At 54.1% G+C, this 15,748-nt stretch overlaps 1 protein-coding gene across 5 annotated transcripts in view; it reads right to left on the reverse strand.

The window, feature by feature from the left end:
* The window catches only part of LHFPL2 (LHFPL tetraspan subfamily member 2), a 136,746-nt gene that overhangs the window by 44,745 nt on the left and 76,253 nt on the right, over positions 1–15,748 (reverse strand). The window contains exon 1 of one of the 5 annotated variants that reach the window (XM_084881352.1): positions 3,881–4,129. The exons of the other annotated variants lie outside the window; for them this stretch is intronic. The gene's annotated coding sequence lies outside the window, so the exon portion shown is untranslated. Of the gene's footprint in view, positions 1–3,880; positions 4,130–15,748 lie in introns of those variants that run through there. 5 annotated transcript variants of the gene reach the window in all.

Here is a 15,748-nt window from a genome sequence, read left to right on the forward strand (position 1 = left end):
TAAGAACTGAGTACTTTCGCTGGTGACCTCATTCTACCGCCACAGCATTCCTGTGAAAGGCTGCACATCGTCCATCGTCTTCCCCTGAAGCATGAAGCCACGGACGGCCCTGAAGAGAGGGTTGCAATCTGCAGGCACCAGCGCTCGAGCGTGGGATGGAGCCCGGCCACGCGGCGAGGCCCGCGTGGAGCTGGGTAAGGCGTCACAGCTTTAAAAACAGGCAGCATCACACGGGGAGACAGATGAAAGGACCCATGAAACAAATCACTGAGTTTTTGCGTTATAGAGTCTCGCGAAGGGAGATCATCTGACAGACTGAATCATGAACTTGTGCAATGCAAGAATTTATCAAAGCACCGGGCTATGAATCATAGCCGCAACATGTTTTCTGACATCCTTGTAAAAACCAGCCTATGGATGGAGCAACTCTTTAAGAAGCACCTGCCTTTTTGCTTTGGGTGTTGACTTCTCTAGCAATCTGTACACAATCAACAAAATCTACGTGAAGATGTCATTTCTGGAACCCAGGAGAAGAAAGTGGGGGGTTGGGGGAGGAATAAACAGTCATGTTTCCACCCAAGTGGTTCTAGTGTCAGCTTACTCTTAGGAAGTCCATCTCACCCCGCCCTCCCAAGGAAGAGCGGAGACACACACCGGGGAAAGGCAGGAGGAGACGCCGCCCTCCGATGGTGAGCGGGGCTCCGGGCCAGCCCGCAGCACTCTCCCCTGCTGCCCGCTGGCAGGTGGGCACCCTGCGCCATGCCAGTGTCCCAACCAGGCAGTGCTCAGGGGCCACGAGAGCCACGGCTCCTGTTCTCTCTGTCCCCACAGCCACGAAAGTCCTTCCCCGCGGGACCAGCAGACTGACATTGTCTGCTTCTCAGGGACACCAGGGATTGGCCACTCAGGAAAAACTAACTTAGGTCTAACCCAGTGCCACTATCTTTCCAAAAATCAGGAGACGTCCTGGCTCACATTCCTGGTGCTGCCACTCCCCTCCCCTCACCCCCGAAAAAGGGTACCGCCCCTTCACACAGACACGTCGCGAGTGCTAAACATGAAGCCTTCACCATGGCATATGTTTAAACAAACGAAGCTTTGTTCTGTCAGGTGTGACAGTAATTCAAACCATATGAACCAGGTACTGCCTGGTGACATTCCTTAGAGGACGTGTGACAGATATATATACGGGAGGACATGGGACAAACCGCCGTCAGTATTCGTTGGTCAATGCGCCGTACACGTTGTGGGTGGGTAGGGGGGGTGGGAGGTGCGGGGCACCGTGGGAAAGGTGAGGAAAAGCACAACTTGTCAGTCTCTTTGAACAAAGGAAATGGGTGGGGGTGGGGAGAAGCCCCCTGGGGCTGGGAAGGTGTCAGTGCTGGGGCTGCCGGCTCCTATTCCGAGGTCAGAGCCCCTTCTCTGCAGAAGAGAAGGAAAGAAAGCGTCGCTGACGGCTCTCCCTGCTTGCGTGGGTTGTGAAGTAGTAACCCATGTGCCAAAACCCTAATCTGCAGGATCAGCGCTCTGAAAAGAGGAAGAGAACTCTGCCAAGCATTTATCAACACCTAAAATTGTTTCTTTTCATTCTCGGAACTAAAGCTGTTTTATTAAATATTTTAGACCTGGAGTCCGCCGCTCCCCTCCAAACGGCGCAGGTACTGCCTTGGGTTTTAAGCCATTGCTCAAAGAAAGGAAAACAAACTTGCCAGCGAGGCAATTAGAACAAAAGAGTGGGGGCCTGGAGCCCTCCCCAGCCCTGCAGGGGGGCAGACACCGTGCCCCAGCTCCTCCCAGCCTCCGCAGGGCTGCTCCTCACTCAGCCTTTCTGCTGGGCCCAGGGAGCAGCACCCAGATGACACCCTGGAAGGAGAAGCTGGGACAGAGCTGGCAGGTGACACCTGCTGGATGCTGCTGGAGGGAGAGGGGGACAATGGCTCTGGATGCCACGCCCCTGTGGAGGGAAAGTGGGGGCCAGACACCCGGCCTCAGGAAACCCCCAAAGGGAAAGCAGAGGGGGCTCTCGGGGGCCTAAGGCTGAAGGGCAGCTTCCCAGGCCTGGGCCAGCCCTGTGCTCGGGCCCAGAGAGGAGCAGGAAGCCAGTGGGACTTTGGCATCGGTCTGGTGCACAGGAGGAGCCCTGGACAGGGAGCCCAGCAGCCTGCTCCTCTCCCAGCCTCCCCTGAGCCGGCCGTGTCCCCGGGCAGGGTGCTCTGGCCTCCGCTGGCTCCTCCAGACCGGAGGCAATTAGAAAGTGAGGTGTCAGGGGCCACTCGGCCCGACGGCGGTGACTCAGGGATGAGCTGCCCTGGCGCCTCACCCGCCCATGCTGACTCACTCGGCTGCAGGGCCGCTGCTGGGTTTTCTTTTGCTGACCATCGTCTGGACTTAAAGCAAAACAAGAACCCGAAAGCAGAACTCCAGATGTGGGCTCCCTGTCCCTGCTTCCCATGTTACTGAAGCGCCTGCAGGTCCTTGGGCGAGCGATGGCCTCAGCTTCGGCCCCAGGACCTCATCAAGCCCAGGGCCTCCTCTGCCCGGGCAGGCCCCCCCTTCTGCCCCCCCACCCCTCCGCTCTGACAAAGCTGTCCGTTCCTGCCAACCCGCCAGCAGGAGGGAGGGTGGCAGAGCCCGGGGCTCGGCCCAGGGATCTCACGCAGAGGAACACGGCGGCCGAAGTCACATGGCCGCCTCCACGTGAGCGCCTCACATCTTAGAATATTATGTTTTGCCCTCTACTGTAAGTCCACGCGGGGGGGGGGGGGGGGGGGGAGAATGTAAAAGCTTTATTGGCATTTCGCTTCCAGTTGAGCAAGTCTGCTAGGACGTGGGAAGAAAAGCCTCCAACTTCGCAGGATGAACGGGAAGAAAACCCATTTTCTGGTGTGGGCCCTCCCACCAAGCGTTAGTTCTTTGCATCCTACAACAGGAAGCTGGCTTCGCCGGGGCCCTGGAGACACCACGGGGTAGGGCACAAAGCAATGGCTTAGCGGAGGAGTCAGAGAGGCAGCTCTGCCTCTAAGGGCGTAAGGACCCCGGCCTTCCATCCAGGTCACCCTGCAGGTCACGGTGGGGAACAGAGATAAAAGCAAACCTCAGCAAGCCCCCTGGTGCAGAGACCTCCTTCACATCAGTCCTACTCCTGCCGTCTCATCTCCTCCGTGCTCCCCACGGGGGAGGGGCTGCCCACAGCGCCCACGTGAGGGAGGGAGGAACGAGGAGAACGAAGACCTAGGGCCCCTTCCCCGGCAGAGCTGCCCAGGACTGGCACAGCCAGGGGAGAGGGAGGGCAGGAGAGAGGCCTCAGCTCTGCCTGCTAACTCCCAGCCCCAGCCACGCCGCTGAGGTCTTCCCGGCCCTGATCCTCCCCCCCACTCTCCCCGCATAGGAGGTGGGAGGCTGAGTCCTCCTCCCCTGCCGAGCCTGCTGGGCGCCCCGAACTCCGTACCCTGACCACACGCACATCGCGCCTGCTGCCCGCTGGTCTGTCGCTGCAGCTTCTCCCAGAGCTCCTCCGCAGACCTGGCCGCACCACTTCCACACCACACGGGTGGACAGCGATTTCTGGGATTCAATCAGAAGCACAAGCTGGGGCCTCAGTCTCAGAATCTCAGCGACCAGACAACTGGTCATCCCCTTGGGAAGGACCCGAGCCTTCTCCCTCAGGGACGGGAGGGTCCATCCAAGACCCAGGAAGGAGCTCACTGGGTTTTCATCTGTGACGATCGCCCAGTCATGGCTTCCACCGCCAGACGTCACCGCAGGTTCTGAGGAGCCTGTGCCAAGAACACACCAATTCCACAGGCTGAAAACAGCTCTGGCGAGCACCCAGGATTATGGGAGAGTGGGGTGCCTGCAACACCCCAGGGGGTGAACTCACATGGGAAGGATGCTGTTATTCAAGCAGAACTTAGCCAGTAGGAGGTTGGTACCTCTTCAACACAGTCAGCCAGATGTCCCCCAAAGGATTCCCCCACAGAGACGGAGGAGTGCCGTTTTCCCGCCTTGAGAAGAAACCTCTACAGCTGATAGAGCCGGTCCCAGCTCTGCCCTCGTCACTCTCAGTCGGGTCTGTCCTGCTGTTCTCCAAATGAAGCCTCCTCTCAGGGAAGTTTTATTCCTCCCACTGCACTACCTGTCTTCAGCCTCAGGAAAGTTTTAAAATTGTGGAAAAGATCTATTCACAGCTTTTATGACTGGGCTATTTTTTTTTGCCCTGACAATTTTGGTAAAGTCTGCTCTGTTAGTCACCAAACTACAGGCCCAGTGCATGCTTCCTCTCACAATCCGGGACCCCTTAGGGGATGTCAGGCCTAAAACCAACAGTCCGACATCCCTATGGCAATCTGGGGCCTGCATGCTCCAGTGACGCCGCCCCCCCCCCCCCCCCCCCGATAATAAAAAGTATCGATAGTACATAATAACATGACCCTTCTGAGGCAGTAGTACCATTTTCTTCCGCATCTTATAGGTGGAAAAACTGAAGCAGAGAGAAGTTAAGCAATTGGATTTGTCACACAGTTATAAGTGTCAGAATCAGGGCTGACCACAAAATGTGCAAGCCAGAGTCCATGCATGTCATCGCTGCATCATCCTGCTTTTTCAGTGTTAGAGTAGCCTTGCCAGGTTTTAGTTTTTAAATCTAAGAGCCTGTTCCCAATATATAGGGTAGGGTCCCTAGGCCTGGCCGGTGATCAGGGCCATCTGTGGGGTGACTGGTAGATGGAGAAAGGTCAGGCCCCCCCTACCCCTCCCCCACTGGCACCCACCTTGGCCGCTGCTGGTCACTTCCCTCTTGGGGGACAAGGCATTGAGCATCTGCCCCCTGGTGTTCAGTCTGCATCATCGAGGCCAGTTGTTCTGCTGGTTGTTCCTCATTCGATCAATTTGCATGTTAGGGTTTTATTATGTAGGATAGCACATACTACGTCTACAGTGTTCGGGGTCCCCCAACCATTTGACCAGCAAAATTATAACACACAATACGAGGAAAATGTCGTTGGGATGATGAGAAGCACCTGCTAAAGCCCTTGCCTGTTCTCAGCTTAGGCCAAATACAAGAAGGTAAAAATGGAGTGGGTAACTCCCCAGTCTGTGCGTCCCCTCTTCCTCAGAGTCCTGAAGGTCATGGTGAACTGCGTCACTCAAAGCCTGACGCCCCCGGACCAGCGGCATAGGTGTCACCGGGGAACTCAGAGCCTCCCAGGCAGAGCTCCTGAGTCAGAACATGCGCTCAGCACTCTCAGGCACGCACAGCGTCAGCACTGCACCAAGACCCTCTCCTCCCACACAGCTCCCCCACCTCACAGCCCATGCACACCGGCCTCGGACCTGAGACCAGCCTCTGCCCGCGGGAGGCCACTGAGGTCTCCTCCGAGGGGCCCGGCTGCCATTCCACCCACCTGGCTGCACCCGGGGCCCCGCTGGCCTCCCCTGTGAAACCGTCCGAGATGGCTAGAAACCTGCGAGGTATTTTGTCCCCCAGAGCATTCATTTATTCACGGGGGAAAAGATCTATTTTTAGGTGTCAACGGCCAGGGTATCCTGGCTCACCCAGCGCCTCTCCTCCCTGGTGCCCAATTAGAAAGATCATATTGTTTCCTGGCACGCAATGCCAAGGGCACCGAACGCCGGCCGGGGACCGGGAGAGGGCTCAGGGAATGGAAACAAGAGGGTTTCTGCTCCACGTGATTTCCTCAGCACCCGCCCTGCCCTCTCATCACGGACCCCACGCTGAAGGGACGCCAAGGCCACGTGGAGGTAACAGAACACCAGCGTATCCACGATATTATTTTTGTATCCCCAGAGCACAGCAGAAAGGAGGGCGAGCCATATCAGTTAACTCTCTCTTTATCCCACCCAAGTTGAAAGCTTAACCCCAGTTTCCCAGATGATAGATGAATCCAAGTTTTTCCTACGTGCAGGAGTGTTTGCCTAAGGAGGGAAGGTGTCAAATTCAAAAGCTTCTGACCTAGCTGTGTTCTCAAATTCTGACTTTTTAGGGGAACACTGGAAATGACCATAAACACAGAATGTACCTGAGGATCTTGGGGTGCTACAGGGAGGGCAAATATGTCCGGCCATTTTCCCTTTCTTCACTTACAGTAGATGGCACTAATTTATCACAGCGCTTCCCCCAACCAAATCTAGAGGCTGCCTTAGGGCCCTTCTCCTCAGAGCCCAATCCTGCAGAATCTCAAAGCCCACCCCGTGGCTCCTGAATCAGCACGGACATTTGAACACAACCCCCCTTCACTGAAGTTTACACACCAGAGTCTGAGAAGTGCTGGTGCCAGCTGCACCAAAGCGAAATGGACTGTTTACCCCTGGTCTACTTCATTGGTTTCTCAACTCTGCATCCCCATTTCTAACTCTGCATCCCCATTTCTAACTCTGCATCCCCATTTCTAAAACTCTGCATCCCCATTTCTAACTCTGCATCCCCATTTCACTGTTTGTGAAGTGCTGAGCACAGCGTCTCCTGAGGTTCCAATCTGGAAGCTTATAGACAAAAAATGACCCAATTTGTGGCTTTTCCTGGAGGGCAGGAGAGGGAATCAGTATTCCTGTAAGTAATGGGCCTACATTTCCAAATGACACTAAGTGATTAGAGCTAAGTGGTGGCTGCTCTCTAGAGTCTCCAATTTACCCCCATCTCCCACCCCCACCCCCGGTCTCCACTCTTCCCCATGGCTTTATAGCCCATTTTCACTCATTCTGACTGTGTACCTGAATGTGTGACTATACCATAGCAGACTAAAGTTATTTCCAAAATCAGCAAGAACCATCACCCACGACACCATCCCTGCCACACTCAAATCTTCCCTACTTCTGAAGGGAAGCCCCCCTGCACTGGCACAGTTTCTCTTCCCCACACGACGCTGGTGCTGAGGAGAGGAGCGCTTGCAGTGTGAGCAGTTCCTGTTCTGTTTAAGATCCACAAGTTGTCTGAGGTCTGCACACCCCCACCATGGATCTTTTCCTTGTCTGATTCCCAGCGCCAAGCACACCAGGAAGCACAATCCTTAAGGGCATGAACTGTAGGTCTGCAACAGAGTTCAAACTCCTAGCCCTGCCACTCAATAGCCATGTGGTGACCCTAGGCACTCACTCCCCCGAGCCTGTTTCCCTGCCTGTAAATTGTAGGGAGCACTAAACTCAGTACTCTAGAGCAACTGTGGGAAATAAAAGACTGTTTGTGAAGTGCTGAGCACAAGACCTAGCATACGCATGCACTCAGTTAAGGCAAAACACTCAGTAAAATAATAATACTGCTATTATTATACACAGATGGTGCTCAAACGATTCCTTAGCGATTGACCTTCCCATCACCTCTGACTACCCCACTTCCCAGGGAATCCGAGAGCTCCCAGGCCCTCGGCACTGTCCCCTGGGCTGGGGAGTCATGCGTGCAGTCCATGCGGACTGGTCTCTGCACAGGCTGCCCACATCAGTGTCCAAGGATGTGGCGTGGTGGGAGCAGACCTAAGCCCACATGCTTGGCATTTTCTGTAACCACCCCCCACCCCCACTTTGACACAAACTAGCCAAATGTTTTGCTTAAAAAATAAGTGATTAGCATTTCCATAGGCCTCCCTGTGACGTTGATACGATAGATTTTTAAATTCCATTCTAAGCCACACAAATCTCTCTCTCCTTTGTCTCGCTCTGCACTTGGTGAGGACCACACAGGTCCGCACTAACGCGCTCACAACATGTCACAGAGGCCCACAGCTCTCCGGGACACTCTGAGTGGCCTCCAAAGGTGATTAGCACAGTACGCTGCCAACACAAAGTGCTTTAAAAAAAGTACACACACACACACACACACACACTCCAGTTTCCTTATCTCAGACAAAACAGTCTTTTTTTTTTTCATTTATTTTGTACTAGCAAAGTGTTAAGCAACGTAACAAACATCACACACGCCATGCCCATCAACAACCATTCCCTTGTGTGCTAAGAGACATGTTTCATGCTAACTAAACTATGAAATGGAACGGATCCAGTTCTCTCTGGTAATGTTTGAGCCATACCCGGGACAGTAAATGAGAAAGGACAGAACTGGGTCACTGTCCTGTTTGTTTCCCTAAAGAGGGATTGGTGACGATCTCTGAGCTGCAGCCTTTCATCTGCCAACGCTGCGAAACGGACGGAGGAAACACGACACGTGGTTCCAAAAATAATGGTTTCCATTCGGGTCCCTCCTTTCAGTTCTGAAGGATCAGCCACTGGTTGTAACAGGCCAGAGCCCTTGGCCTCAGCTGTCCTTGGTGGGAACCACGCCGGCCTCACAGTCTCAGTCTTTAGAAAGCGGAAGGGCCTGGTGGTCACGGAGGGAATGGGTGGGAGGAGGGATGGGTGGGAGGAAGGATGGGTGGCAGGAGGGATGGATGGGAGGAGGGAACTGGCCAGAGGAGGACCACGCCCACCATGTTTAGTCTCCCTGAGGTGGGAGGCGATGGAGGTGTTTGGGATCAGTCCTGGCACCTGTGGTCTGTGGCATGGAGTCAAGCACCCTATCACTGCTGCCCCTCCATAACCAGCTTCGACTTCTAAGTGGCACATTAAAGCAGCTACGAACTTCACTCTTTCAACAGCTGTGCTGGGCAATAGGTCCTCCTGCCTGGGAGACAGACAGTGCTCTCTGGTGCTGATCTGGAACAACCTGCTTGTCTGAACAAACCACACGGCCTTGTTATTGGGACATAGAGCTGTCCTCCCACAACCTTGGCCTTTAGTAACAAGGAAACCCCGAGGTCTGTGATCTCTGGTGTCTTTGGTGAGGGAACAATGCTGACCTCTGGCATTGCCAGAGGGAATCATGGGAGGCTTAGAGCAGAGCCTGAGGTCTCCGAGAGGGAAAGTGGGATGAACACTAGCAGTCCGAACAAAGAACAGAAAACCCTTACCTCCCACTGAGAGGAAGCGGGTCTCCTGATTAACTGCTGATATGTCCCCAGTGAGTGGCTACCCCACCTCCTCACCACCCCCTCCCCGCCATCCATCACCCCACCCGCCCCAGACCCACACGGTGCTGCTCTCAGCACAGACTCTAAATCAGCCGCCTGGAAAGGAGGAGTCCAGCAGGACCTCGCAGCTGGCGAGGAGTGAAGGTGGGAGAGATGGGACATCTGGGAACCAGAGGAGGGGGAGAACGTGGGGACAGCACCCTCCAAGCGCTTATGGATGAAATCTGAACTGACCGGAGGCCCAAAGGCCTTAGGAGCACTTTGGTTAAGTCTCTCGCCCGCTCCCGAGGTCTCCTGCCCGCTCCCGAGGTCTCCTCCTGCCCGCTCCCGAGGTCTCCTCCTGCCCGCTCCCGAGGTCTCCTCCTGCCCGCTCCCGAGGTCTCCTCCTGCCCGCTCCCGAGGTCTCCTCCTGCCCGCTCCCGAGGTCTCCTGCCCGCTCCCGAGGTAGCCAAGAGCACAGCCGCCGGGAGACCCAGGGCTGCCGCCGGTGGTTCCCGCGCTCCTATTTCACATGTGCTGTGTCCTGTAGAAGCCACGTCACGTTTACCGCCGTGTGGAAAACAAAGGCAGCCACGGCCCGTCACACTCGGGGGCGGCTGCTGGCCGAGCCCCTCACCACGTCCTCGGGGAGGGCGGCGGGGGTCCCTCTCGTAAACTCCGGCAGCGAAGTGTGAGACCGGCCCGGCACCCGATAAATCAGCGGCTGAAACAGATCCCGGCCTTCCGGTGACGGGGATCCAGTAACACTCAAACGCGGGGACCGTGAAAAATAAGCCCGCCAAGTCACAGCGTGCCGAAAAGCCCACACAAAAGGGAACTTTCAGGCGGGACTGGCGTGGCAGGAAAACGGTGATCGTTAAGGCGGTTCGAGTGCCCGCCACCTGCTCCTGAGGCCGCTGTCAGCTGCGCCCACCGCGCCTGCGGGCGGCAGGAACCAGCACCGCCGAGGCTGTTCAACCAAAGGAAATAAAAAAGCATCTCCATTTAAAAAATATGTTTCTGTAGCAGAAATAACATCAGAATGCTTTGAGTTTGAGTTACGACCAGGGTCCACTTTAAGAGGAAAGCCATTTGTAATTCTAGAACCCTTAAATTGCCGAAATTTAATAGCTCTGTGACCTTTGTAGCTGTCTTTTAGAAAGAAAAAAAAAAAAACAACCACACACAAACCACCATTGAAGTCGAGATTGTTGTCCGGCTACCTTCACATCTCCGGCGCTGTGTGAGGGCTCCGGTTCGCCATCAGGCAGGAGAGTCTCCCAGGGGCCTCGCATTACCCAGGGCTCCCCTCCGGCAGGGCCCGGGGAGGCGGGGTCTGGGATGGGAACCGTGCTGAAGCCCAGGCAGGGGGATGACCCAACACCCATTTCACAGAGCTGCCAGCCCCTGTCCTGTCCCACCGAATCTACTAGCAAAGGGCGCTGGCGAACTGTTTCCTGGGACTTCCAGGAACCGCCTGCTGGCTCCTCCCTGCTGCAGCCAGGGTTTGGGAGGCAGCGACTCCTGGAGCCTGTCCCGCTGCTCTTGGAGCTCCAGCCAAGTGCACCTCCTGCAGGTGCTCACCTCACTCCTGCACGCACTCACCTCAGTCACCTCTTCACTCCTTCCCACTCCTTCCCACGTCCACCCGTCCTCCCGGGCCCAGTGTGGACGCCACCTTGTCCATGGAAGCCTTTCCCTTTAGGCTGCTCCCCGCTGAGGACCCCGCCTTTACCTGTGCCCGTCAGTGCACAGCACTTCCCACAGCTCGGGATTGAAGAGCACGCCTTACTAGACAGTCCCACACTCCCCAGGCTCCGCCTCGCCCGTCACACAGTCACATCCCCACAGGGATGTGCACTCAGTATCTGCCCCCAAAGTGCTGATGGGCCCCTCCCAGAGCTCTGCCCTGCCCACCGGAGGGAGCGTGTGTCCCAGGAAGCACCGATGGCCGTCTCCCCGCCTTCCTGCTGAGCTCTCTGGTCTCCACTTTCTCTGCTGCCCTTTGGAGCGGGAGCCATGGCAGGATGACCGTGCCCTCAGCCCCGTCCCTGAGATACAATCCTAGACAGAGGGCCTGGCCTCCTGGGTGCAGGGGGTGGGGCGAGGAGCCCTGGCTCCTGTGCAGGCCCCAGAAGCACAGGGACCCCAGGGAGGCCATGGTGGGGCCGAAGAGAGCCTTTCCTCAGCCAGTCAAGTCGCCTTCAGGTACACACAGCCAAGGACTGCAGGGGACGGGAAGATCTGTGCACATGAGAACTAGGACAAAGTATCAGGGCACCAGAGCAAAATGTAAAGCCACTATTACATGCCAACTGGAGATGACTTGGGAGGGGTGGCAGGAGCCTGCCTTAGAGGACCAGCTGCTTCATCTGCTGCTTCCATTTCTAATTCCCTTATATCCAGGAAAATGTACGAAATGATTTTATGCCAAAAGCATATGCCCACATGCTCTCTCGAATATTAGGAAATTAGAAATGGAAGCAACAGGTGAAGCCAAAGGCTGGATGCAGACCCACTTCCAGTGGCCGGGTGGGGGTGGGGGTGGGGGGGGGACAGGCTGCAAGCACTCCTTTCTGGGCCGTTGTGAGGGGCTGGGACCTAAGCATTGCTGACCCACCTAGGACCAGAATGGGGAGCCGAGGGTGGCTGACCAAAGTCACTGACCAGCCGCGACGCCAGGGTAGCCATGAGAAAGAGATGCTTGACTTGCCCATGGAGAGCCTCCCAGTTCCCTGAGCACCCAGGCTGCTGCAGACAGGAAACGCCAGGAGAGTGGGAGCCGTGTGTCTCCCCTACTCGATACCATGACCTTGCACATAGCAGGCGTCCGATACCTCCCTGCTATGACACACTCAGAAGGTTAGACAGCTCAGATCTTCGGTTGTGAACCATCAGAGGGAGCACATTTTAAACACAAATTGTCCTGGTTCATTCCTGATACAGGAGGGGATGAGGTAGGCAAGTACTAGTATAATCTCTAATTCCAAATCGAGCGTTGCTTTCTTTCTTTTTAAATATATTTTATTGACTTTTTACAGAGAGGAAGAGAGAGGGATAGAGAGTTAGAAACATTGATGAGAGAGAATCATCCATCAGCTGCCTCCTGCACACCCCCTACTGGGGATGTGCCCGCAACCAAGGTACATGCTCTGACCAGAATCGAACTCGGGACCTTTCAGTCTGCAGGCTGATGCTCTTTCCACTGAGCCAAACCGGTTTCGGCGAGCATTGTTTTCTTATAGGCCCATCATTTATACAAGGAAAACCTAGCCAGGAAGACCTCCCCTGTGATTGTAGTCAATAGGATTAGTATGTATTATTGGTTTGAATCCTCACATCGCCGATGTGCAGAGGCGGTGAGGATCCACAGCCTTGCTGACTGCGGCAGTTTTAAAGCTGCTTGTTCTGGCAAGGTCAGGCCACCTTGGTGTGAAAGCCAGGCCAAGGGCAGAAAAGCGTGCCAGTGAGTCTGGGGCCATTTTCTTGTGCTCGTGGATGTGCATACATGCATGCACACACACAACATGCACATGCACACGTGCACACACACCACAAAACACAAAACCAAAAATACAACCAACTGAAGAAACTGCCTTGGCAGGCATTGGACTGCATCTTCGTCTGCTTTTCAATAACTGGGTCAGACTCGAAACTTTTCTTCCTTTTCTTTTCTAAAAAGAAAACATTCCCTAACCAAAATATGGAATTCATCTGCATTGTAATCCCAAGTGGAGAGCAGACTCATTTCCTCTTGATCTGTTTCACTTACTCCCACTCGATCTTGTTTCTCATGGACAATGAGTGGAAACACTCCCCTGTAGGAATTCCAACCGCCCTCTTGGAGACAGATGTTTTGGAAACCACTGACAAGCTGCCTGTCACTCCCAGGCCAGTCACACACGCTTCCAGCCAGTCGGGTCCAGCCCGTGGGTTGTTTCTGCACAACCGTCTCTAACACACACAGCCTTAGCTGTCTGCCCCCTCAGACCGGCTAACTATCTGCAATTGAGCAACTGCTTTTTCTCCGCGTCCCCTTTTCACCAACACAGGCCTCGCGAGGAGGCCACATCCAAGGCTCTGTCTCAGCGACAGCACCATCATCGGCTAAAGAACGCAGAATGGGATTTTTCAGGCGTGCCTCTGTAAAAACCTAGCACAGTCAACTCCTTCAATGAAATTGTTACTTTCAGGAAGCGAGCGAGGCACTTGGGAAAGAAAATGAACTTTTATAAGCCACCAGGGCAGTGTTCATAAATTTCCGCTGGGCAAATGGGGCCCTCCTGGCTTGGAAGAATTATTACTCAGTGCTTCCTAAGCACCCACACAAGTTCACGTTTCTCCCCGAGGGCCTCGCTCGCTCCAGAAGAGAAACGTACAGCCAGCTTTAGTCTTGTTTCAAATGGGTGTGAGGCATGGAGGCAGATCACTCCAGCCACCTGGAGGTGCTGTGAAAATAGTTTCTCGAACAGTCCCAGCTTTTCCAAAGGCACCTATGAAAACAAAACTAAACGCCTGCTCAATTCGCTCTTTAGCGGACCTACTTGGCTCCAAAAGAATCAACAACGTACCAGAGAGAAGTTCCAGCAGAAGCTTCCAGGGACTGGCAAGAATAGGACCAGGTTCATGTACATTCGGAGGGGCACGAACCAAGCCAAGAGCAGACCCTGAAGAGAGACCCCCTCCTTACCCAGCCTTCACTAACGAAGGCCGTTATACAGAGGATGAGCTGGAGACGCTAAGGCAGCATCTGAGAAAAACACTCAACATTTAAAAACTTAAAAGCCCGTGCAAAGGTTATTCCCATGTGCCCTAGCAATGGACTTCAAGACTTCTATTTCCCACCGCACCAATACAAGTCTGGAGTGACTCCTGGGAGCCACTAAATCCAGGCACAGACATACTCCCAGAGCTGCACATGCCTGCTTAGCGTTAGTACACTCTGCTGAGGTTGACTATCGCCTCCTTTTCTCTACATTCTTTTTTTCTATCAGTGAGAATCATTTACATGTCATACTAAATTTCAACTTTATGTGGAGCAATCTTTGAGTGGAATGACCATTAAGTTGTAACTGTAATAAGGCATTTTCTTAAACGAGGTATCTTTAGGTAGTCCAAAACCACTGGGGGTGGAGGGTAGGGAGGAGAATACCCACACAGAGATAAATTTAAAGAGATTAACAGAGAACGCCAATATAGAACATTTAAGGACATAACCTCTAGGGACCTATCCCCAGCTCCATCACTGTGTTAGCTATTGTGTCCTTGGGCAAATTACTCCATCTCTGAGCCTCGGTTTTCTAATGTTTGAGATGAGAATAAAAACAGAATCTGCATTTCCTAGCATGGACCATGCACCTGAGGCATAGTGCAGAGCAAAGGAAAAGCTCTTGATAAATGGCCTCTTTGATCACATGGTTCTTAGTAACCTCAAGTCCAGCTGGTGCTGACTCAAACAACACAATCTGGCTGAGTCACCTGCCTCAAGGACCAGAACTGGCCTCTTGTTCTTCACCTTGACACTTAGAGGTCACTGTCTGCATGTTCCGTTTATACTAAGAGTTTCCTGATGACATAGTAGTCACACCGTAACATCTGTTTGTTTAGCTCTTTGCTTCTCGCTGCTTCCAAATGCCTGTGGATTGATCTATGTGGATCCCAGAAATGTAATCGTTAGTTGCTTGGCTAAGGAGGCTTCTCTCTGTGTTTGTTTTTACTAGAAGTCAGTCCTCTGAACCTGCGGTTTGCAAACTTTCTTTCTGAGCGTGGAACACTATTTATCAAGCAGGATCTGACAAGCAACTCCCGTTCTGCATATGAGACAGATCAAAGCGGAGCTGACTATGAAGCAAAGGGCAGACAAGGGCCACCTTGATCCCACCAGGTCAGCTTAGCCCCTAAAAATGCCCCTAGGAGCTGTAGCCTTCTGCGGAACATGCTCAACAAACACGGATCTAAAATGGCTCTCCCAATTTGGGTCTGGCCACATGGCCTGAACTTGGGTCTCATTGGTGAGCTCCTGCTTTTTATCTCCTAGCTTCATCGGGAACAACAGTCAGACGCCCACAAACCACGATCCCTTGCTCACTAACGTTCCTGGCATGGCTGTGGTCGGTGCAGATACCCAGACCCTGATTTTCTTTGTTTACTGACTGAACCCTGAGTTACAGCAACTCCCCCCACAAAATGCCCCGGGACCATGGTGTTTACACGGCTGTGCCTGCCTGTGTGCAGGACGCATGATATCATCATCACCGGCTTCTGGAGGAGCCATGTTCCACACTCAGTTTCCTGCACCCATTAGGCCGCGCCATACAAACCAAGGCCAAGGCAAAGACTCAACAGATTTTTTTCAAACAATTATCCATGAAAATGCTGTTCCTATGGCGAAATATATGCTCCTCACAGTACTTCTGAAGCACCAGCAGTTTCCACACATAGGAAATGTTCCAGGGACCCAAAACCAGGGAGAAATCCGGACCAGGGGATGAGAACGCTGGAGCAGCTGGGCGAAGTCATCTCTGCAGAAAGCCCCAGACAGGGAAGCAGGCCCCTCCTCCCTGTTTAATTGCTGCTCCGCGGAAGCATGACATCGACTTCACGGTGGGAAGGCGAGAGGCGGAGGGGGGCCTGTTCAGGGTGGTCTGAGGGAGACCAGCCAGGAGCGATGGGGCTGGAGCCAACCAACCAAAGATCCCAACCAATGGCGAGGAACACAGTTCCTCCCCAGAAAAAGCCGTTTCACCTCCCAGGGGACAGGCTGGAAGGCTCCCAGCCTGAGTCATTTGGAAGCGGAC

The sequence above is a fragment of the Pipistrellus hanaki genome (genome assembly GCF_964339955.1).
Source record: "Pipistrellus hanaki genome assembly, chromosome: 4".
NCBI classification, from domain to species: Eukaryota; Metazoa; Chordata; class Mammalia; order Chiroptera; family Vespertilionidae; genus Pipistrellus; species Pipistrellus hanaki.